Source organism: Patagioenas fasciata, chromosome 5 (genome assembly GCF_037038585.1).
Source record: "Patagioenas fasciata isolate bPatFas1 chromosome 5, bPatFas1.hap1, whole genome shotgun sequence".
Taxonomy (NCBI): domain Eukaryota; kingdom Metazoa; phylum Chordata; class Aves; order Columbiformes; family Columbidae; genus Patagioenas; species Patagioenas fasciata.
This window is the reverse complement of record NC_092524.1, coordinates 49,607,174-49,631,738: the sequence shown is the minus strand read 5'-3', so window position 1 is coordinate 49,631,738 and position 24,565 is coordinate 49,607,174. Positions and strand designations below refer to the sequence as shown.

The window sequence follows — 24,565 nt, the reverse complement described above, 5'->3', positions numbered from 1 at the left end:
GTTTAAATGGAGAGAAAATATGCAGGTTCCCATTGGTTTTTTGGTAAGGGTTTAAGCAGAAGGAGTTGGCTGCTACACATATCTGAGACAAGTAAGAGCTGACCGGTATCTTCAGCTATTTCAAGCATGTAATGGGCTCATTATGTGTTTTTAAAGACTTAAATCCCATAAAAAGAGAGATCTTTCTCCCTCTATACTATCTCCCTGGTTATTTCCATAAATGATGATAAAGCAAAACCTGCTTTTATTTGCCACTAGAAGTGGCAGGCTGATTTATACCAGAGAAAGAACTGGCTTTATCCCCTAAATTTATCCCCTGAGTAACATCACGGACTTTGTAAACATTGTATTAAGGAAAAAATTGGCCTATCACCATACTATATAATTTGTTTAGTGTCTTAAATATAAATTGAATTTCAGTCCAGTTGGAAAACTATGATATTGATGCAAAAGCTAACAGACTGTTATGACCCTGTATATCCACTTTGGCACATATTTTTAAATGAAAATTTTTAAAAAGAATTCCTCATTCAAGAAGCACAAGGAAACATAGATGTCAAAAAGAATTTTTTTTTGTTTGGATTATGTGTATTAGCACCACTCAGCAATGATAAATAGTAAAACCAGCATTTATTACATAGTAAATAAAATTCCATAGATGTTCTCAGAATGTTTTGGACAGGATGTCTTTCTTCTATGTAAAGCAGACACTAACACTTTGCACAACAGCAGAAGATGTAACAAAACAGAACAAAACAAAACAAAACAAAACAAACAAAAAAAAAAAAATGGAGTATGCTAGTCAGGTTCTGAACTTCCTTGACTGGAAGACTTGGGCTGAAACTATATCCTACCCTTACCCGTGTAAAAACAGTACTACTGAATACAGTTTAACAGCCAGCAGTCTTTTAAAGAAATAAGACTCAAGCCTAAAAGGAAAGAAATACAGAGGTGGTTTACTCCTGCATATGTAATAGGATATTTCCTCCAACTTAGAGTAAGCCCTCAGTGACAATGTGATTAAGTCAATTTTAAAAGGATCAGGACTGAGCCTTCTAAGTCTAGAATCAATAATTTGGAAGCCCGAAAGAGTTCTGTGTATCACAACAGGAAGAGAAAGTTTGGTGCAGCCAGGATTCAGAGACTGGTGATGTTCAGAAGCTAAACAGTGAGAAATAAAAGTGGATTGTTATTTATATAGGTTGAAAGAAATTCCAAAAGCTAAAATTCAGTGGAAAAATATTCGTAGCCTTGAACAGAAAAAGGAGTTTGACTCTATAGGACTTTGCCACTGGGAGTTTTACACCCTATGGGCTACAATCTCTAGGTCCAGAGAAGTTAAGCTTCTTTACTAACTCAACCGGGTCCTTGAGGTAGAAAGAGTTAAATGAGAAGGTTCCTGCTTTCTTGATAGCATGGGCTCATTTTTTTCCCACAACAAGATTCAGCTCTTAGCTTAATCATGCTGCCCAGAAGTCTGAAAAGCGGTGAACTGATATGTGGATCTTCAATAATTAATGCTTCAATTTTATCTTTTTTTAATGAAATGGCTTATGCTTCATTTGAGTATATTATTGCCATTGTTCTTACCCATGTGTTATTTGCACTGTGACTTGGGTTTAATTCCAAATTCATGTGTTTCCTGAGATTTGCTAACGATCTTATTCTCCATGTTCAGGGGTTGCATTTATGACAGTTTTTAAAATCTATTAAAGCCAAAATAATTGGTTACTTTTAATATTAGTCAGTATATGCAACCGCTAGCTGAACTTTCTTAATGTTTTTATTTAAGAGGAAAAAAAGATACAAAATTGCTTTATTGGATACTTTTCCATTCTGCAAGTGAGCGGCAGCAAAGCTACCCAGGGAAGCAAAGAGAGTTTCACTGAGTGGAGTCATCGCAAAATTACAACCTTTCAAAGGACTTGTCTTCAGCAAAAGAAGCCTAAAGGATAGATAGGAGCAGACAAAGCTGTTTCAATGTAAAGAGCTCCATTAAATTCTTCAATGGTCCTTACTAAGGAATACAGCTCTCTGGGATGGAGCGGTGTGTCAGTAGAGCAGGTGCCGGGCTGAGGGGCAGACAGTGGAATGCAAGTGCCAGTTAGGTTGCCTTTTTCTGGTCATTCAAGATAATCACTCCAGTGGCCATAATGCAACTTTGTGGGAGTTGCTGCCACAAATCAAGGGTTTTAAACCCTTTAGCAACAACTAAAATTGTTCAGTTTGGAGGCAGAATGGAGAACACTGAGGAAATACTAATAGCAGACAGAGGCAATTCAGTTTTGTTACAGTCTCTGTGAGAAACAAATGGTCTGGCCTGGATTAACAAAGCTAATAATTTTACACAGTGTGTCGTCCTTCTCCAGTACTTTCCATCTGAGGCTCTCTGCATTTGCTTGAGGGAGGGAAGCATTTATTCCCCTTTTGTGTTTGGGGAGCTAAAGAACAAGAAACGAAGGTGATTTCTCCAAAGCGGCACAAGTTTCAAAATTACCTGAATACATAACCCCCAAATCTCAGTTCCCTTTCTCCGAGCTCACCAGCACTTGCAGAAAGGTAGCACTAGATACTTTAGCTTTTTCATACCATGCAGACTATTCAATTAAGAAAAAAATGTGTTCATAGTTTTAAGCAAAAAGAAAAACAACATAAATTTGTGAGAAAAGAAATATCAAAGAATTCATAGGCATTCAGTAAAACTAAATGAAAACTTTAACTTCATATTTACATTTATATGTAGAAGATGGATTTATTTGGTCACTTTTATTCTTGTTTTGTGGGGGTTTAAATCAAAGAAATCAAGCTGTTTTTTCTACTGAATCAAAATAACAAGCATTTTTTAATTAAAATCATACCTGATACATAAGTTTCAACATTTTTACATTTCCTACCCAAAAACCCCTCAGTATCTCTCAGAAATTGCTTTTGTATGAAAAATTTGATTCAGTTACAAACTTATTTTCAACAGGAAAATTTGCAGCATGAAAACTACCAATTACTTGTACCATTTGCTCTGCTGTTTAGATCCATACTGTAAGGTACCTGTTTACTTACTAAAATCACTGTGATAATCAAGTCCAGCAAACAATCACATCCTAACTCTGAATACGAGAGAGCTATAGAGTGAAAATGAGACCAGGAATCCTTGCCATATACCTAGTAACTTCAATAACTAATTTAGCTATTAAAAAAAACCCTCCAGGACATGTCTCCCACTGCAAGAAGTATCCCTCATTTGGTTGTTATGTCAATCCTGTTCACAAAGCCAGAGAAGCAGCAATGGTGAACTCGAAGCTACAGTACTTGTCTAACTTCCAAACACACAAACAAAGAACATTTTTCCACTGAGTTTACTAAGGTTCTTAGAACTTCTGCCCAGATATGCAGTTTTCTTTTGAAATCTGCTTAAAGCTAGCTGTTCATAATTTCATATTTTGCTTTCTTAGTCTAAATTAATGGGAATCTGGGCAGATTCAAATAAAAGGTAGAAGTCTCCAGTAACTTCTGGTAACATCAAGCACAATTTAAATTCTAGCATCAGATTAATCCATTGAGAATCAATTCATACTTTATTTCTTCCTTTTAATAATATTAAGAATGGTTTGACTGCTGCTTCTTCAGGAAATGAAACAATTCCATTCCTCTAACACATCAGGAGAGGAAGTGTAGGATAAGAGCTTAAATTCCATTCCAGATCTTTTCTTACAATTTGGGACAGAGAATTTTACCCTGTATTTCCATTTCTTTGTTTCCGAAATAAAAATAATAGTTGTGACTCTGTACGTTGCACAGATTTATCAGCATAGGGGATGCTTTGAGGAATCCTACTGTAACAATTAATTATCAAAATAAATGTCACTCTACTAAAACCTGTTGAACATTTGCTTTATCAGTGCAGAAGAGCTTGTATGCATTGGTATAAATTCTCTGTGACGTGCACATCCCTACTGTACCTATGTGGTTTGTTGATACTTATCATTGTGTGAACAATTCAGTTAATCTGGACACTTTCTCAAACCACCATTTTCTCATCAGCCACTACTCCTCTCCTATCTGCCACCCTGCTGTGTGTATAAATGCTAATTACTGGTCTTCTGACTTGGCACCTCGGTACCTTTCAGATGTGATAGAACATCAGCTGTCCCACGTTTCCTTTCAAAGCACAAGGTGGCTATTTCATCACAGCTGATATCTTTGAATGTTCTTAAAAGTAAATAATCTCCTTCACCCTTGCAAATGGAGAAAGTATGGCAATGATCAGTGATTCACAGTGTGGGATTTTTAAACACATCATTTTCATCTTACTTGAAGTATTTTATAGCTTTGAAATACAGAAGCTAACCTGAGATGAATTGCCCTTCTGCCTAACAGCAGTGTGTCTTGCATTAATGATCAATTACACCTACAACTTGTGCTAGGAAAAGTAATAGGATTTAAACTTGAAATCATGCTGAATAGAACTATAGCACTTTTGCACCTCTTTTCACTTATATGAGAAGATCTTGCAGCTAGTATGATAATTCTATATTTAACACAAAGCAACATTTTTTGGGTTTATGGTTGGACTTGATGATCTTAAGGGTCTTTTCCAAATTAAATGACTATGATTTTTCCAAGAAAAAATGTCATGCAGCATTCTTCAAACTCACGATCAGTTAATTTTTACTCGGCATCAACCAGGAAACTCAAGAAACTGAGCTTCGGGTCTTCTGGGTTCAGTTTATCTTCAGACTCATTTCAGCATCTTCATGTCACTAGGGCTTTGCCTCTTTTCTCCTCTGCAGAAAGAGGACACTACTTTATCTTTGTCAACACAGTGCTGCAAATACTACTGAATAGTATAGGTAAATCACTTGGGATCTTCAAGTGCAAGGCATTCAAAATACTTCGGTCAGTAGTTTGCTATTACACAGAAGAAATGTACACTGCACTTCCAGATATCCTTTAAGATGTACAGACTGTAGTGGTTTTCTTTCCCTCACTGAACCTCTAAGTGTAAGCCAGCCTTAAACATTTTTGGAATAGTGTGGTTTTCTCTAAACAAAGTTGGAGTCTTTATTTCCTTTTCAATGCAACAATACTTGTCCATTGTTCCACAGTATTTGTAAAAAAGCTGAAGATAGGTTTCCCTGAGAAGCTAAGGACACAGACAAGAATTATGAAAGATCAAGGAAAAAAGGTTTTCAGTGCAATTCTAAATGAAACTAAATGTATTAACCACTTTTATCACTAAAATATTAAGAGTTTCACACAGATTTCTCAAGGAAGACAGTACTTTCTCCTATAGGACTCTTTCAGTCTAATTCAGAAAGACAAATGAAGAAGCAATTCCTGGAAATTAAAATCAAACTAAAATTAACACAATAACAACCATTTTTAAACAGTGAGGATGAAAAAAACCTTCAAATTAACTACCCAAAAACTACCAGATTACTAGTTTCTTGATGAACATTTTGAGTTGATAAACTTCAGTCCAGCATAAGGTGCTAGATTCAATAAAAGAAAAACTGTGTGAGTCTAATTTGATCATGATATACACAAGGCTGTACTGAATGATTCTTCCCAGCCAAAGCAAATAATGTATACTCCTGATCTCCAGCATTACACATGGATTCCATGGCAACATCCTTGCTAAAAATCTCACGTAAGAAGACATGCTCCTTTGTCTTTTAATGAAATTCTTAACTCATAAAAGATTTAACACAGATTTTCACAATGACAGACCACTTAAATGACTGGATTGTGATTCCACAGATTCTGGAGCATCCCTGGAAAAAGGCCATCTCCTGTTTCCATGCTGTCAATGTCATGATGCAATCCTTGCTCAGGCAAAAGTCCAGCTGTTCTCATGGAATAAGGCCTGTGCAGGGAAAATGGTGCATGGCCATTTTGTGAACATCTGAACATCTACATTTCTTTCCTGAAACAGCAGGTTGCACTGGATAAACTGGATTTGTTATCAGTCAAGTTGACAGTGCTGTCTATGATAATGAAAATTGTCTGGTAGCCTTAAAGCCATGCCATTTACATAGTCTGAATTTACGTTTGTATGCCAAGTATCTGCCAGGCTGATCACCATTGCTACTGTTCAACAAATGAAAAGTTAATCAAAGGCTGTTTCTGGTAATATATCTACAAGGAAATATTTAGTTGTATTAAGATATTATTGAGACTTCGTTCTACTTGAAATGTATTATTGCCTTCCTGCTTTGAATCAGACATTGAAATCTTGCAGGGAAACCAGGGGATTTCTTTTGCAACCAGAGAGGTGGCCTTGATGTACCTTACAAAAACTTCTGATTTAACCAATAAGTCTTTGAAAAATGGCAGTTCTTATGCTCAACAGGGACATATTCTAGCAACCTGAAAGTTCCAAAGGCCCCAGCTCTAATGACAATTTTTCATCCTCTTGGAAGCTCTCGTGCTAAGAGTCTGTTCACACACATCAACACTGGTTCTTAGTGATTTTTCAAGAAGGAGTGTTTAGACTACACACACACCAGAATATACCTGATGAGGGCACTTCCAGGTGTTTGTTCTCTACTGCCTTTGTAATCTTTCAGTGATGTGTTTGGACAGATTTAGATTCTGTTCCTTTTTCCTCTAGTTGCACTGGTGAAATAAGATGGTCCTTAGTGCCAGAAACATCCGGAGTTCCTGGAAGATAAAAAAATCTTAATTTAGAAAATGGTTAACAAATTAAGCAACCTAAAATCTTAATATTCCCACAGTTAGTTATCTCTGGAATAAGGAAGAAGAAGAGGAGTTTAGGGACACTTGAAGAACCACTGAATTGAAAAAATAAATATGACAATAACTTATTTACCTTCTCATTAAATGAACCATTTTCAGCAGCTACAGGTAACTCCAGATATTGTTTCTAAGAATGTTTTTCTCTATTATTTTCCTTTCTTTACCCTTCTCCTCTGCTTCTAGGTTTATGTCTTTAAATGGTCAAACCAGAACAGCTTGGTTTCTGAGATCTGATATTGCCTGAGTTTCAGCAATGGAAGTGAAAGTATTTTGGCACTCGTAAAATTATTTCACTGCACTCAAAACAGTGTCACAGACTCACCTTAGACACATTCCAGGCTTCTGGTATACAGAGGAAAATTAAGCATGTATCTTAATCCTCGGAGACACAGTAAAATCAGTTCCCTGGGTAATTTTTATGGTGGTCAAAGGAATGGCAACATTCAGTACAACTCAGACAACTGAGATTGTCTGTTTGGGGACAGTACATTTTACATTCAAATCCAGTTCCCGACTCACACTTAGATTTTTAATAAAGTTACAGGTGTGTACAGATGTAGGTTTTTTGTAATCACCCTTCTTTTGTCTTGTCGGAGACTACATATGTGACATATTATGAACCAAACCGCTTCTATAGAAGGTGAATTCTGCAGTCTTTTTGAAGGTAGCATTTCTGCTAATCTGTTGAAGATTCACCCAGCATGATAAATTCCACTCATTCCTACTAGTTATGCCTTACAGGTCTTTCATCGAGACCAGTAAACTGGTACCGCAGAGAATCAAGCCCAAAAAGAAAACACTCAGATTTCAGGGTTCTGTGGTACCAAAAGTAAGACAGGAACACTCTATACAACTGAGCTGGAGGTTGAATAGCAAAAGGACTGGAACGGTGCCATCCTGAGCAGTGAATGGTGATCAGAGGGGAGGAAGAGGACCTGGAGGAGGGAGGGAGAAAAAATATGATAGAGTAACAATCAACTTTATTGCAAACAGCTACTGGAAGATAATGAATTTGGGACCTGGTTACGGAAATTCATACTACCTTGGTTTAGGCAACAAAGAAAAAAATAACTCATAATACACTTCCCCAGAGACAATTGCTGGAGAGATAACAGTGAACCTACAAGAGGACAAGTGATCACAGCCCCTCACAAAGCTTCATTCTCATAGCGTTGAGATTTTCCCAGGTGCAGAGCCAGAAGGAGACCTGAGAAATGTCTGCAGTCACACCTCACGCAAATCATTGCAGCTCTGCTTTCATTCAAGTGTATAAAAGTCAGCTGGGACATTCACAAGCAGTGGAAACAATACAGTAGTGTTTACAAAGCATTCAGAGGTAACATTAAGGAAGGTGGGAAGATGAACTAGATTAGACTCAGAACAGGGCAACACCTAGCCTAGGGGTTTTGACTCTCCAAACTGATGTGTTAACCTTATAATCACCCCATGCAAACAAATGCAAGCATAAAAACCAAGTTTTTCAGAAAAAAAAAAAAAGTTTAGCCACAAAAAACACAAATAAATTAATTGTTTCAGAAAAGCCTTCACTTCCTGGAAATTCTTTATCCACTACAGAGAAAACAAATCTCTATGAAAGCTATAACATTTTCCAGAATCAATGTGGGATTCAGATCAGAATATAAGTGCCAGGATATTCCGGAGAAAAATTATCTTAGCAATATTTCAGGCTAGACTTAATAGCATAGATCATTACATAAGAATAAAATTTCCAGCAAAACCTTTTGACAAGTCAGAGATGATAAGTTCTGAAGTCATTTAGCATCCAATAATCCATTTTTATTTTCATAAAGAAGAAAGGATAGAAAGTTGGATTAAAGAAGCCAGGATCCTGGATTAATTGGTCAATTTCTCTTGTGTGAGAATGTCTGCATTCAGATTTCTTCTCTTTGCATTTAACACACAGCACATAGAAGATAACCAAGTGCTCAGGCCCAGTCAACAAGGCTTTATCAAAGGCAGCTCCTGCTCAACCAACCTGATCTCCTTCTGTGACAAGGTGATCTGCTTAGTGGATAAGGGAAAGGTGGTGGATGTTGTGTACCTAGACATCAGTAAAGCTTTTGACACCGTATCCCACAGCATTCTCCTGGAGAAACTGGCAGCTCATGGATTGGATGAACATACTCTTTGTTGGGTAAAGAACTGGCTGGATGACCAGGGCCAAAGACTTGTGGTGAATACAGTTAAATGCAGCTGGTGGCCAGTTACGAGCGGTGTTCCCCAAGGCTCAGTATTGGGGCCAGTTCTGTTAATATGTTTGTCAATGATCTGGATGAAGGGATTGAGTGCACCCTTAGTAAGTTTGCAGATGACACCAAGTTGGGTGGGAGTATTGATCTTCTTGAGGGTAGGAAGGCTCTACAGAGGGCTCTGGACTGGCTGGATCAACGGGCTGAGGCCAGTTGTATGAAGTTCAACATGGTCAAGTGCTGGGTCTTGGACTTGGGTCACAACAACCTCAGGCAGCACTACAAGCTCAAGGAAGAGTGGCTGGAAAGCTGGCTGGCAGAAAGGATCTAGGGGTGATGATCAACAGCCAGCTAAATATGAGCCAGCAATGTGCCCAGGTGGCCAAGAAGACCAACAGCATCTTGGCTTGTATCAGAAACAGTGTGGCCAGCAGGACTAGGGAAGTGATTGTCTCCCTGTACTCAGTACTGGTGAGGCCCCACCTTGAATCCAGTGTTCAGTTTGGGGCCTCTCACTACAGGAAAGACACTGAGGTACTAGAGAGAGTTCAGAGAAGGGTGACTAAGCTGTTGAGGGACCTGAATCACAAACCTTACGAAGAGCTTAGGGAACTCAGGTTGCTTAGCCTGGAGAAAAAGAGGTTCAGGGGAGACCTCTGCAACTACCTGAAAGGAGGTTGTAGCAAGATGGATGTTGGTCTCTTCTCCTGAGTAGCAAGTGATGACGAGTGGAAACATCCTCAAGTTGCACCAGGGAGGTTTAGACTTGATAGTAGGAAAAATTCCTTTACTGAAAAGGTTATCAGGTATTGGAACAGGCTGCTCAGGGAAGTGGTGGAGCCACCATACCTGGAGATATTCAAAAGATGTATAGACATGGTGCTTAGGGACATGGTTTAGTGGTGGACTCTGCAGTGTTATGTTAATGGTTTGACTCAGTGATCTTAAGGGTCTTTTCAAACTAAATGATTGCACGACCCTATGATTTTCTTCTCTACAGCAACCTTGGGACATCTCAGTGTAACACCTATAGGAAATCATAGTTGGGTCTTTTCAATGTTTCCAAAGGGCAAACACACAATTCACATTTGAATTTATTCCTCCCCATCTGTGGGATAACCGTCCTTTCCTCTCTTACTTCCTAGGAGAATTCTCAAGGACAAATTCAGTCCCAGTATAAATAGGGACAGCACCTACTGAACTCTGCCTGACTGTAACGTCTTACCACTATAAATATGGTTTCACCTAAATCTGGCTATTTCTACCTCAGATCAGTCTCTAAAACACAGAAATCTCTGAAAGTAAAGGCCTCAAAGAAATTTCAGTGCTAGGAAGAACATGTTTTGACTTTTCTACCTTCAGTTATTCAGTAGCTGCTAATCTGTTACAACAGAGATACTACTGAAAACACAGAAAAGTTAGAAAGAAATAGAGCATCAGTAGCCAATGACATGAAACCTGAAGGTCAAAACAAAACAAACCAAACCCAAAGAATCAGAAATCCATTAAAGAACACTTCCATAGGGAACACAGGATTGTTTCCAATGCTGATCCATCTTGTGCGATCCTGGTTTTTCTTTATCCAAGGGGAATGAACAACAGAGATTTTCCGTATGACATAGGCACACATTTTGGATAGACTATTTGGACACCTTTTTCTGAAAAACTGAGGTCCTGACATTTTAACCAAGTATTATTTAGTAACCTCCTGCATTCTATATTTATTAAACAGATGACTTATTTTTAATAAATTTTCTGTCCACACAAGGAGTGAAACAAAGAACATGTGCTCGATTTTTCATGTGGCCATATGCAATTTAGTATGTGTTTTCAGAAAACCTCAGCCTTCTTATATCCAATTAGCAAGCACACCAAGAGTATTATCTCTGTTAAGAATAAAAAGCCTAATTTGACTGTGAAACTAGATTTTCAAAAAAGTATTATTTTTCTAAAACAAAAACACTCATGCATGTTTGTGTCAGCAGGTGGAAAACACATCTGTTTTAGTTCCATCAATGACCTCATTTTAAAGCAATTAAATATTCCTGTATTGTACATACGATATAAGTAGTGGAGCTACATGCAAGTGCACTGAAACTGGGAATTAAAACCAGTGATTAATAAACAAGCTGAGTATTTCGATTGCTGAAACTGAGAGATATAAAAGATGGAAATACTACAGAAAATTAACTTTTGAACTCATTTCATCACAAAAAGATATAACTTTATAACACATGAATATATCTATACAAGTTTGAATAGATCAATATAAACTTACAGAAATATTTCTTATAACCTAAGTGTTCCACCTTCCCATGTAAAAATCTAAGCCTCAACGGCACAAGCCAGAGTACCATAAAATTGCAGTCTTCAGTGAAGAACGAGACAGTCACGATTCTCATTCATTTTTTCTAAGAGCATTAATTATTCTCCACATACATGAAGTGCTCAGGATCTGGTCCTGATAGAGTGCAATCCTTGTCATTATATAGTCCTTATAGAACAGAAGTGCTGTCACATTGTCAATAAATCAGCTATGTTTGAGGGTGGGAGGTGAAATTTTATGCTCTGTGACAATGTGTGTTCCGAAAGCAGCTAAAGATACTGTCCGAGAGGTAGGTAGGCTAGAAAGAGAGATCCATACAAGCAAGTAAAATCTTAGATCCTTAGTTTTTCATTTAGTCTTGCATTCCTGGGCCACTTTCCCACAATATAACACTATGTAGCATCAAGGATTAGCAATGCTTATCCTCTTGTTCTTATTACAACCTTTATCTCAAAGAGCATTTTAGACAAGTTTTCAACATATTTAGTGGAGTACAATGCACCTCTTGAGATAATTAATTGCACCACAAGAAATCCTTGTAAAAACATGTCTGCTTCTCATGCTGAATATATTATTCCCTTAGCATACTTTTGCAAGGAGTACGTTGAGTATTAAATGAGTTTCTGATCACCCAGGGCAAGGTCAGTGAGACCGCCACAGCTGTCCCAAGCAGAGTAATGAAGCTATCAATAACAGTTAGATCAGGGTTAATAAGTGGAAGATAATGAGGTGGAATGGGAGGTCACATTGAAACACACTGCAGACTCTTCTGCTTACAAAGATGTCCCACAGCAGGGTTGGCTCTTATTTCCACCTTGTCTATATAGAAATAATCTCTTTTGTACTATGCATTTAAACTGATTCAGTCTTCATCAGACTTCATCCTGCTGCACAATTGAGTTCCTGTATTTTATTAAAAAAAAAAAAAAGTGGTCAAAAAAAGAGGCCAGAATTAATTGAATAATACTGTAGTACAGAGATAGCTTTCTCCCAAGTTCCTTTGTTAAGAACAATGACATAAAAATATATAGATCTATTTTGTCAGTGCATTGCAGAAATACACATAGTTCATCCTCAGAGCTCTGCAAAGATTTTCATTCAAGGGGTTTAGTTTGTCTCGCAGAGCATGCTAGACAAGGTCATGACAGAGGTATCACCCTGTGGTCCACCTATTTGTATAGCCCAACACCTATCACTTTTTTCCTCCTGGAATACGTGGTTGAATAAAACATTAGATTCTGCTTAACTTCTGTGTGTTCTCCAAAAAGCTACCACGTCTGTGCAAGAAATACGTAAATTCCTCACTCTAATGTTCAAGAACCTGAAGCATTTTCACTTTTTCAGAGCCCAACAGCCCAATCTAGCTCAAAAATGGCATGACAGTACCACTACCTTGCAATTACTGACACTCAGAAAATACGTCTGCTGCTCTGCAAGAGCACAGAGAAGGACTGTGCATGAGCCAAATGTCCCACCCTTTGGTTCCGCTCCAGTCATTGGGCCTTGCCAGCAACACTACAAGCTGCAACCACAGCTGTAACTAAAATTTTAGATGGACTGAAAAGCTACAATAAACTGCAGTCTGTGCTTGCATGAAAACTTTCCTTTACCTTCTGAATGCTGAAATGGTTAATTTAACACAAACTACTAGGTTGACCTGGGTAAGCTTTAACAGGTTAATTCATAGAATCATTTCAGGTGGAAGAGACCCTTAGGATCATCGAGTCCAACCATAGCATAATCAGGATTATCTAAGAGCTGCTCTTTGGATCCACATCCATCCAATCTGTTATTCAAAGAAACATCTGTTCTCAAAAAGGAGTTCTCTTTTTCAGCCTCCCCAATGCTCTACAAACACATAAAGAACAGTAAGACCTTCCCCAAAAAGTTGTTGCTTAGGTAGATCACCCTCAGTGCTGCACTTTTGTTTATACCCCTCATTAGCAGTGGGCTCCCATAGACACATATCTCCTGCACACCAGTCAATACAGAGGCGACAGGGGCCCAGAAATCAAAAAATGGCATTGGTAGTTGGTTTATTGGTGTAAAGAAAGGAACACAATCTAGGAAAGTGGTGAACGGAAAGAAAACAGCACTCCCTTCTCCTTAGATATACATACTTACACACAAATCCACACTGAACACATTGCCGCTCTTTGCATTAGTGCAAATCAGCAACACTTTTGAGGAAGTGTTTTTATAAATGTGAGTATAATTTGGTTCTTTGTAGAATTACCTGTAGTCAAGATAAATATATATTTCCTGATATGTATTCAACTCGATCTGTAATCTATTTGGTGAAGAGATTCTACTCACTTAAATCCAGTCAGCCTTCTTGATTCTCTTGCATCCTGACAATCGTTCGTGCAACATATCAAAGCCGCCCTCCAGCTAAAACCTTATCTTCTCCTGCTTTTATATGACATGACACTCCACGCTAGTTTCTTTGGGGGATGAGGGCACAAGGTTAGAAGCATCAGATGCATTTTTCAGGATCTATCTCTGGTAAAATTTCCATTCCCAGGAAAGATGTAGCTCCCTTACCAACTCTCAATAGCTCTCAAATTAAAAAAACAAATATTTTATAACTAAACAAATCAGGGACAGGGTTTAACATTATAACAAGGTCAGCATGGCAATGCAACTACCAACAAAAATGGATGTCTAAATATGCATAAAACTGGCAACTAATTGGTACATTTATGAGCAGTCTCCTCAAAAAGGAAACTATAAAGCTGCTTTAGACCTGGCTGTCTTCTTCTTGATGATACAATACAATGAAACACACCAGACAAGACTTCATATTTCTGTTCCCAGAAAATTTGCATTTGAGACACTGATGTGGAAGGCACATTGGGCAGCCTACATTAAACAGGTAACTGGACAGACTTCATCTGTTGTCAGCATCCTATATTTTATACAAGTATTTCTGTTTCTTTTTGTTTTAGGGAGAAGGAATTAAAGTTTTAAAGTTTTGCTTAATGTCTAAAGGAATTTCTCATGAAAGCATAATGACATGTGTGGTCACATTGCATCTCCTCCATTCTTAAAAATATACTCTGACTATGTTGCATGACCTGTTTTTTTATAACACACTTGCATTTTAAAAGTCACAGGGCTACCAATGGAGAGCAGATGCTTCCACATATAGTCAAACATGCAGTCACCAAAAGATACTCCTACACTGAATATCATATGTTTATTCACATACTCTCTTTCATGTCTTTTTTTTAACAGTCTGGTATTTTAGCAGTGCAAGAGGACTACAGCATCGCCCCCTGATATCACCGAGCTCTGGGATTCTCGTCCACTCTAAAAAGTCACTCTGCAATATGCTGCTCTCTTCTATTTAACTCTGAAAGTGGTTTTCCCTTAAAAGAGATTTCCCAAACACATGCTCCCTCACCTCAGTTTGCATGGTCCTTGCACTGCATCATCTTTGGCCTTACACCAGGCTTATTCAGATAATCAATGGACCTTTCAAACAGTCATCTCCTTCCTCTTTCCCACACCAGTCTGGCTGAACTAGAATGGCAGCTTGCCTGCCCCCGGGGAAATTAAACTGTCGATCCTAATCCTGCAGAACTGTAAGAGGGCACTTCTCCACCAGCACTCTCCCTGATGCCGTCTACACAGCTGGAATCTCAGAAGAGAGAGAAGACCAATCAATAGTGTCTCTGAAGAAGATGCCATCACCAGCACGGTAGCACTTAACCACTGCAGTGAACCACACGCTTCTGATTAAGATGCCCGGGCAGGGGCCGATTGATTTGTCTGTCTGTACAGCATACTAACCATGAGTCTTAAACTCAGCAGCTTCCCTGCCCTGTTACCCTCCTCCTTCCTCACACTTCTCCTCAGAAAGGAGGGAACATATTGGTGAACAATCCACAGATGGGTAGAAGAAATGCTGATAGCTGATCGCACTCTGTGAACTCAGCTGCTGAAGTAATGACGCACATGGCTGAAACTCCTGGAGACACATAAGAAGAGATAAAAATGGCCTGTTAGATTACACTTAGCCCATCTCCCTGGAGACTAGTACAAAACACTGTATTTTTTTAGGGCTGTGTTCAGTACACTTTAAAGTGACTAGAGCAATTCCTCAGCAGACTATTCCAGAGCTTAGCAGACTCCACTGCCGGTAACAACATGGGTTTTTAACTCTCAGTACTATTCAATTTAATATTTTCTGAGTTTTCATGGTATCATTATTCCCCTAAGATCCACTTCATTGGACCACTCAAAGTCACTACTTTCTTATCCTTGCTGGTGTTCACAGTTTCAGGCATTTGCCACAAGAATGATTCTTATTGACATTACCTATTTTGTAAACACTCCCACTGTATCATGAACGTTACAAAAATATAAGCTCTAAGGTTTCTCTGTAACCCAGCAATTTCAAGGAGAAATGGAAATGGGAAGGAACGGGAGGTGAGGAAAAGCAGTAAGGTAGTAGCGCTGGAGACACAGTACTGAAGAGCAGAGCCTGTTGAATCTGATGTGGCAAAGATGCTGTTTAGTTCTAGGAGGATATTTCCATGCTGGCATGGAAAAAGCTCCAGAAGGGCTATCCTTTATTACACTGGATCAGTTTCTGTCACAGCCTTGCATTAAGACTCTAAACCCTTTTTAAAAGCCTGTGCATACAATTTAATTACAGCATTGCCTAAGAACCAAGCAAAGTAAATTATTGTCCAGAGTAGTCACAAAGCAGCAGAGGGTCAAAGAGCCATTCTGCTTATTTTGCCCAGGCTGGTTGCTGCTGCTGCTGCCACCACCAATTAGGAAAATTTAAGGATATAGGAACAATAGTTTTGGAGCAGCAGTCAATACAAGATTGATTCCCGCCATCAATCACTCCTAGGAACAGCAAACCTGACTCTTCACAGCTGTCTTTGAAGCACAGCAGTTTCATTTCTTTCTCCCTCTTTTTTTCATGGTAGGAGCAATTCAACCACAACTTTATGTCAATCCTTCATCCTTCTGGGAGGCACAACTTAGTTTTACTGACATGTTGAAAAGCCCCAAAGCATCCTTACCTACAAACATTCATCTTTCCTTCTTAACTTCTTCAGATTTGATCGTATCTTCCTGATAACAAAAAGGAAATATAGTACTTCATTGCAATCACTTCTATGCCATAGGCAGTTTGTCCCTGTTCAAATAGCTACTGCACCACTTAAAACCAACCCAAGTTCTCAGAAAAGTGCTTAAACAAAATCTAGGTTACAGGTGTCCCCTCTGTTCATTGACAATATGGCTCAGGATGTACATTTCCACGTCTTTCTACAATATCGCATTCAGATGGAATTTCAGATGCAACTTACTACTAGCTGTATCTTTTTGGCATTACACTTTTGCATGGATTTGCATCTCCGGAGAATGTGTCTGATTCCTTCCTACTATACATGTCAGATTCTTTTCCTTCTTACAGGATAACTCTGTGCATGTTTCCACTCACATGGCAGCGACTCAGGCATCTCCAAGTGATGGTCTCTCTGAAGACTCCTTTTAAATTGACCTGCCCTCTCTTGTTTAGTAAATGCCTTTGAGTTTGCTCATCTTACCTCCCTGGCAAATCTTGCTCTTGTAGTTCAAGAGAACTGAAAGCAATGACCGTGTTCTACATGCTACCTCTCCTTTTTCCTTCACCCTGAGATTTTTCCTTTCTTGCCTTAGTAGTGTCTCAAAAAATACATAGGTATGGTCTTTTTGACTGTCAATATCTGGACTTATTTTAATTTTCTGTGTTGGCAGCACTTGCAAATTTCAATTAAAAGCTGTTTTATTCCACTTCTTAGATCAGAAATGTATGTCTCATGTAAAACCAAGTTAGTGCAACACTTCACTTGACACTACCTCTTTCCAACTTACTACATTACTCTTCATTATCACCCTTTCTGTCCTCTACTCCTTCAACCACACTTCATTCCAAGTTCCATAGCCCTCAGCTCACACATACAGTTAATTCATATTTGAAATAGACTTTTTCAGCAATTAGGGAAAACACAAAGGAAAATAATGCCACTGACTTCTGCAAGCCATAATATGAACTAAATCCAGAGGCAGGGATACATCTCTACAGTCAGTATTGCTGGAATATTAAAAAGCAGGCTATATAATTATACCCTTGGGAGCCATCCTGTATCTCAGCCACCAGGTGGCAATTTCATCCCATTATATGTTCCATTAAGTAGGCAATGGCCTAAATGGTGTGGAAAGATGAACGTGTTTTCAGTTGGTGTAGTCTGCAGAAGGACTGAGGGATTTCTATGTCAGGCTAGAAAAAATGGCTGTTTTCAGAGAGAAGAGCTGATGTCTGCACATAAGTGGGATAGTTTTCCTTCTTTTATTTGTGGCTATTCTAGTATTCACCTACAATCAGAGAAAATCCCTAGCCTCTCATCTGAGAACTAGCATTTACGTAAAACTTGGCAATCATAAGAGATGTCCTGACCTCACATAAGTTAAAAGGAACTTATCTCCCATTCAGGCAAGGGATTTGATCAAGAAGGGGGCATGAAGAGAGAACAATTCTCAAGAAACTAAAATGTCCCTCATCGGCCCTTTCTCAAATCGAACAAAACCTGACTTTTTTGAATTACATGGGTTTTGAAATGATTACATAAATCTTCACTGACCCTCAACATTTTCTTTGCAAACATCATATTCCCTGAAGTCTCCTTCTTCAATCCCAGTGATGTTTGTCTTCATCTCTTCGGCAGATCTCCTAGACCTGCGTCTGACTCAGACAGAGAAGTTTTGACAGTATGGGTCATTTCAAAACCGATTTAAAGAAATCCACCCATGCCTTGTAAGTACCACATTTCTTCATAAAAAACACACTGCTGCAGTCTTTTTTTGTTTAGATGCTTACAGAGATCCTCTGTAACAACAGAAAATATGCTAAGAAAACATGGAGAGGTTTATATAAATACTAAAATAATTATAAAATTAAAAGGAAAAAATACAATTACTTTAACCAATTTACACTTTTTAGTTCTTATATATGAGAATTTTAGTACGCAGTTGACATTTCAGGTGTTCTGATATGACAGTGTATCTGCACGTAGTGGAAGATGAGTTCTTCAGCCAGACCAGTTCTTCCACACAAATACCCTCATGCTTTATAAAAGCATCCCTAACATTGGGTGGGTTTTAATGACCCAGGCTAGAGTCTGGAGGGCAAAACAAACTAAATTGTGCATATTATAACCATTTACAAGAGAGGCCTTTATTATCCAGAGATTAAATATGTCTGCTGGTGCATCCTCCTGAACAGACATTTCTTCCTAAAATGTGTTTCATAAAATACAAGGCTTTCTGACTTAGAAAGTAGGTACTGAATTTGTCTATTTGCTGCCTGTTTTAGAAGAAATATATTGACTTTTCCTTTACCTGCATCATCCTGCTTCAAATGTCAGACATCTCTGAAGCATAAAGAAGCAAGCTGCTGCTTTCTCAAATGCATTTAAACATAGTCTTCAGAAAATAGCCTTCACGTCCATGGCCTGGACCTGATCTGCTGCAATACTTCTCTTTTCCCCCCTTGCAAGAAGAGCCACTTATTCCCTCTCTTGTGACTGAACATAAGCTCTGGTTTTGGCTGTGCACTCATTTTACTATCTAAGATTAAAACCAATAAGCAGAAAATACAGTAAAATCTAGTAACAGTCTGATTTATAGCCCTTTCCCAACAGTTTGGCTGCCATTGCATCTTTTAGGAGAGACCTTTCTATTCCTCAGACTTTCAATGGGGTTTTTACCCCTTTTTAAGGACTCTCAATTTTTCCCATCCAAAGAATGATTCCTTTTAAGATGTTACAGGATGTTTCTGAAATGGTTGCTATTCAACCACGTAAGAGCAAAGTGCACGTAGCTTTCTCTGTTGGAGGGAAAAGACTGGATGAGTAGCTTTAGAAGGGTTTTGTTTCTCTTCACACAGCTGGACACGTTTTCCTTCAGTAGATTCAAGCTTTAAAACAGGCTGTTCCTACATCTTCATTTTACACCCAGCAGTAGCTCTTTTCAATACAAAAACCACTAGCCAATCTAATGGAAGAGCTCTACTCTTAATCTAAAACCTGGTACAAGAACATCTAAATCCATCAGCAATTAACCACAATGTATTTTTGGTAACATCTTCAACATTTTCTAGAAATAATTAAATGCTATCAGTGTATATCAGTTTCCTTGTAGCTGTAACTTGCAGGTTACCCCAAGGGGTTTTAAAAAGAGAGCTATAGTTTGTGTTTAAATTGATGTTAAAAAATAATTTCTATTTTTCTTTCTTATTTTTTCTCCCTGGGACTATGTTCTGGACTATGTTCAAAAGAAAAGATAAGCTCTCTACAGTATTAATAAAAAGGAATTTATTAATTAAGTCTATACAAAGAGGTTGCCAACTACTATAATATCTATTCTGTTCTCAGACCTAACAAACAATGTTCACTTGGCATTGTTCAGTACTTTTTTCATAGAATAACTTTTACTGAAGTCAGTGGTCCCTGTAAAATTTCAGGAAAAGGTGTATTTCCATTTTTACATAATTTCTGAAAGCCATCAGACTACAATTTATCTTTTGAGGTTCAAGCCTCTAATAGTGAATACTGCTGAGCTAAGGATTTTTCTCACATTGTTTGTTGGTTTTTTTTCTATTGCCTGGTAGTGTTGTTCTTAACAATTGGCATCTGCAGTGGCCTTCTAGCTTTTTGGAAGTTTGTTTCCCTCTAGAGCTGCACCATAATCTGAGACTGAATTGTTCAAAACTGTCAAAATTGATTTTTACTGATTCAGGGTAAGCCCTTTGCTTTTTATACACACCTCTCTTACCTGTCATTTACCCATACGTTTTCAGTCCTGCTGACACACAGAAGACTATGTGTTGATTTTCTGGGATCTCATTTATGAGTTCCTTTAAATAATCACCTGCTGGATGGTTCAAGTCTCCCTTATGATTCATGAATATCACATTACATGTCAAGGTATTAGCAACGATCTTGCATTTCTATAAAAAAGTGCCAAGTGATTGTAAGCAGGGGTGAAATGGGCTATGAAAATGTTTTTATTATTAATGTGTAACTGTCTTTGGCATGCTTCAAAGGCAGGCAAACCATTTCATCACATCTACAATTCCATAATGATCCCTGGTAATTACTGGGAGAGAGAACACTAAAGGCATTTACTGGGATCAATGACAGTCCTAAAAGAGAAAAGGCTTATTCTTTGGCCACATTTACTACATGAAGAATTTTAGAGCAATTTAGTAATCTGGCATTTAGTGGAGCTCACTGATTAAATTGTTTGATTAAATTCATCTGCCATTCTGACCACGCAAGTGGAAAGAGATGCCACACATGTTAATGTTGTCAACTCCTGAAATAATTGAGGAAAGAGAATATGTCATAAAAAGTTTTGGACTGTCCAATGTAATATTCCCTGCTTTTGCTTACAGAAAGGAATGAAGTATCAAAAAATAGAAATAGAGGTCATCACCAGCTTAAACTCTGTAGCACAGAAGAATATAATTACTCCTCTTTTCAGATCATACATAACCGGGCACTAAGGGTTGTGACAGCCAAGGTTTTTTTTAGAGAAATCCCCAGTCTCCCACCCCAATTCAAGCCATGCTGCTCTGCTTGTGCTCCCAGTGGGTTCTACTGGCACATTCTCATCTTTTGCCATAATTGGCCTTTTTCTGTATCTTGTAATAAAGAAAACTATTATCCCACATCCATTTAAAGTTTTGCTGTCTTTTAGAGTAAGAGGAGACACAATCACGGAAAAAATAAACTGAAATTCTGTGGATTTCCTGTCTGTTTACACTGTGACCATCTAACAAGAAGGACTTGCTTTCAATTTCTCACCCTGAAACTCATCAAATATCTTAATTTTTTTTTTTTTTTTTTGTCTGCAATACACTGAATAAATAGATACTGAATAGATGGAGATGAATACCTGTCATTCCTGCTTTGAGGAGGAAGTACTGCAATGCTCTAAGAGCATAAAGCTGTAAATAGCTGTGAAGACAGACGCCTGGGTCATGCACTGAGGATTATGATGTCATCTTAACAAAATACATTTTACAGACCCATCTTTTTACGACGTACTTATATACTAAAAGTCCCGTTCTTTGTATAAGTCGAAAGTATTGTTTCAATACATTCAAGAAATTCCACTTTTTCTCCCCACCACATTGATGTTAACTCTGTGGCACCTCAGATTCTTTCCAAGCACACGGACATGAGGGCCACAGTACCTCGGACTGGGTAAAGGATCAACCTAACACTGATATTTTTTTTTTTTTCCTTTCAGTCTTTCATACACAGTAACAACCCATTTACCTCTGAAATTTCATCAGTGAAACCTCAGCAAAAGTTCATGGGTGGAATTCACAGATTCCAAACAAAGCACTTAGAAGCTGCACTTCTGTGTATGGTAGATCTTCTGACAAGTGAAATCCTTCAGCAGATTTCCAGCAATGAAGTAGCCAGGTGAACTATGACAGTACAAAGGTGTACACCTCTTGAGCTGCATAAAAGTCTTCATAAAGGCCAAAATGTGTTGCCCGTCTTCTGCACACAATCAAGACATGAAGAATATTCTTTTCTATTGAAGTGAATAGAAGAATCCCTTCCTATGAGCGATCAGTGCTCATAATGCTTTCCTTCACAGGTATGGCTGCTTGCTCCGTAAGAAAAATGGCAAACCTTTTAATCTGGTTATCAGACACTTAAACTCCCATGTGTAACATAAACAAGCTACAGACAGGGCACATCTGAAGCAGTTCTTGGAGCATCGATGTGCTGTGTTCAAACAGATGACATTGGTCTGCACATGCAGTTACGGCTACACAGGTTTGTGTGTCTGGCATGACTTCTGAGCTCATTTTACTCCAGACAATTTTTGTCACATCTGGATCTCTAGAATTAATTTTATCTTGTACCTAACTGACTGAAACAAGTCTTGGGGTATAAAAAGATTCCCCTTTTACAGAAACATCATAGTGTTTGATCCAAGAATATTTTCTAAACGCAGGTGTAGTGCTGTTTGCTTTCTTTTTTTGTCTCACTAATTCACTGTCTCCTGTAGGCTTTTCTGCTGCTGCTGTTATTTTTGCATCCACAGGGACCCCCAACAGAAAGAGACAGGACAGCAGAGAAAGAACAGGTCACTAAAAATGTTATTTGGATCTCCTGTATGCTACTTCTTTTTGTGGATGAATATGCGGGAGGGGACAAGATTTATATCTATGCAACTTCAGCTACAAACACACATAACTTTAGATTGAGTTGAATTCCTTTATTCTTTTAAAGTAACTTACTGATCTAGTTGAAGAAGTCCATGTCAAAAAAATCCTCTGATTTATTTTCAATGAAAAGGTCAAATTATCAAACAGTAGATATCACTATAGAAAACACCCTTGCTATCATTCATTTCACTAACAAATTGCTGTACCATTATATCTGGGGTTTGAAAAAGCAGTTGGCTCAGTACGTGTCTCATACAGACACAGCCAAATCCTTCCAAATAGATCCCAGTTCCCGGCTCCAAACACAGTGTGCTCAACCCCTCCAGGTCTTCTCCACCAGCACCCATAGTACGGCCACTCTTCACCTTCAACCTCACCAAGCTCTTCTGTTGCCATTAGGAGTCAGATCTTCCCCCACGAAAAGACCACTCTCCATCCCCACCCTCTTCAGCAGGCTTTCTGTCATTATTAGCAAGTAGGGAGACACTATTTTCCAGCGGGATTGTCAGAGCATTCTCTCCTCAGCTTCCCCCAGGACATGTTATGCTAACATGTCATCTTCAGAGCTGTTCTTATTGAATTGGGTTTTTTGCGGGGGTTTTTTGGGTTGGTTTTGTTGTTTTGGTTTTTTTTTGGGGGGGGGGGTGGGTGTTTTGTTAACAAATACCTCCTAGCTTTTCTCACCCTTTCAGACAAGCTCCTACTCTTTCATTTTTACTAGAAAAGAGTTTGCCTCCTGAGGCCCTCAACACAATATTTACTCTGTTTAAAAGATGAATCATGTCAATTTGAAGTTTCTAGACTTGCTGGTGTTTAACACATTTAGTTCTATATGTGCCTGAAGTTAGTATTTCACCCAGAATTTTCTTTTTCGTTTCCTGTCCTTTGCCAATCCTTGGAGTATCTTTTACACAAAGCACAAGCTGTACAGTCTGGTTTGCAGAGGCTTTACTGCTATTATGAACAAGGTTCAATGGCCCTGATTGTTTCTTCTTTTTTCTTCAAATTCTTATCAGGGTATGTCTCAACAAATATTACAGCAAATATCATGCTGTCTATAACCTTTTATTTAGCAGTAGCTGCTAAGCTGGGCATCCTGGGAATCTTATCCTCAGCCCTAAATGTATGCTTAGAAACCGAAAATCCAGAAAAAAGTACACACAGGCAAAAATATCTGCTTCTTACAAAGTTCTGAAGTATCTTAGAAATGAAAGCCTGAAATCATGTATAATACATCTTAAATGTTTTACTTCATCTCTTTTATACTTTTGTCCACAAGACTTGAGACTTTCCCCTTTCTGAGGTCTCATTTCATTTCTTTCCAGCTTCTCAGAACCCTGATGGGAGCCTGGTTTTGCCACAACTGTTATTATTAGACTTTCATTATGTAACTAAAATAGATTTGTAAATGCAAGATGTACAATGTGGTTAGGGTTTCTCTTGAATATGTATTGATTTTTAAAACATTCAGAGCTGAGATAAAACAGCAGAGAAAAAAAAACTGTATGAACACATGGGCTACAGACATGCAACCTCCATCACAGACTCTCCTGTAGGTTTTTAGAAATTGTTTTTCTACTCTGTTCTTAGTCACAGGTGGTCCCTGGCATTCCAGAAAAACCTCTGTGTTTTTTGATAAATGAGCAAATAAAATGTTAGCAAGGAGTCATATGTGAGAAACACAATAAATGACGCTGACACTTCCAAGGTGCATACTTTTCTGGAGAAAAGTATTAAGTGTAGTAGTGCTGAAGGCAATCTTACCTTGCCTCATGAATTACTTAAGGATTCCAGTATTCTACTGTTGGAGAATATCTTGCCTTAAAGCAAGATATAAGCACTGATTAGGGAAGGTACAATTTTTCTATCTGAACACATATAAATGTAATTGTAAAAGTAGTTATAACCAGTTCTCCAGGCTTGCAGAAGCCAATTTGTGGGATTTTCAGACAGAAGAAAACAGGGAAATTTCAAAGAGTTTTGCTATTCTGCAGCAGGAAGGTTACTTTCAATCAAGTC

The 24,565-nt window shown here is 38.3% G+C and overlaps 1 long non-coding RNA gene across 2 annotated transcripts in view; it reads right to left on the bottom strand.

Annotated features, from left to right (window-relative positions):
- Nucleotides 1-2,194: 2,194 nt before the first annotated feature.
- Nucleotides 2,195-24,565, bottom strand: part of LOC139828018 (uncharacterized) — an 85,779-nt gene continuing 63,408 nt past the window's right edge. For both annotated transcript variants that reach the window (XR_011739183.1, XR_011739182.1), the window contains exons 2-3: nt 6,514-6,660; nt 2,195-4,781 (exon numbers count right to left, since the gene is read on the bottom strand). This is a non-coding gene — a long non-coding RNA (uncharacterized lncRNA). The remainder of the gene's footprint in view (nt 4,782-6,513; nt 6,661-24,565) is intronic.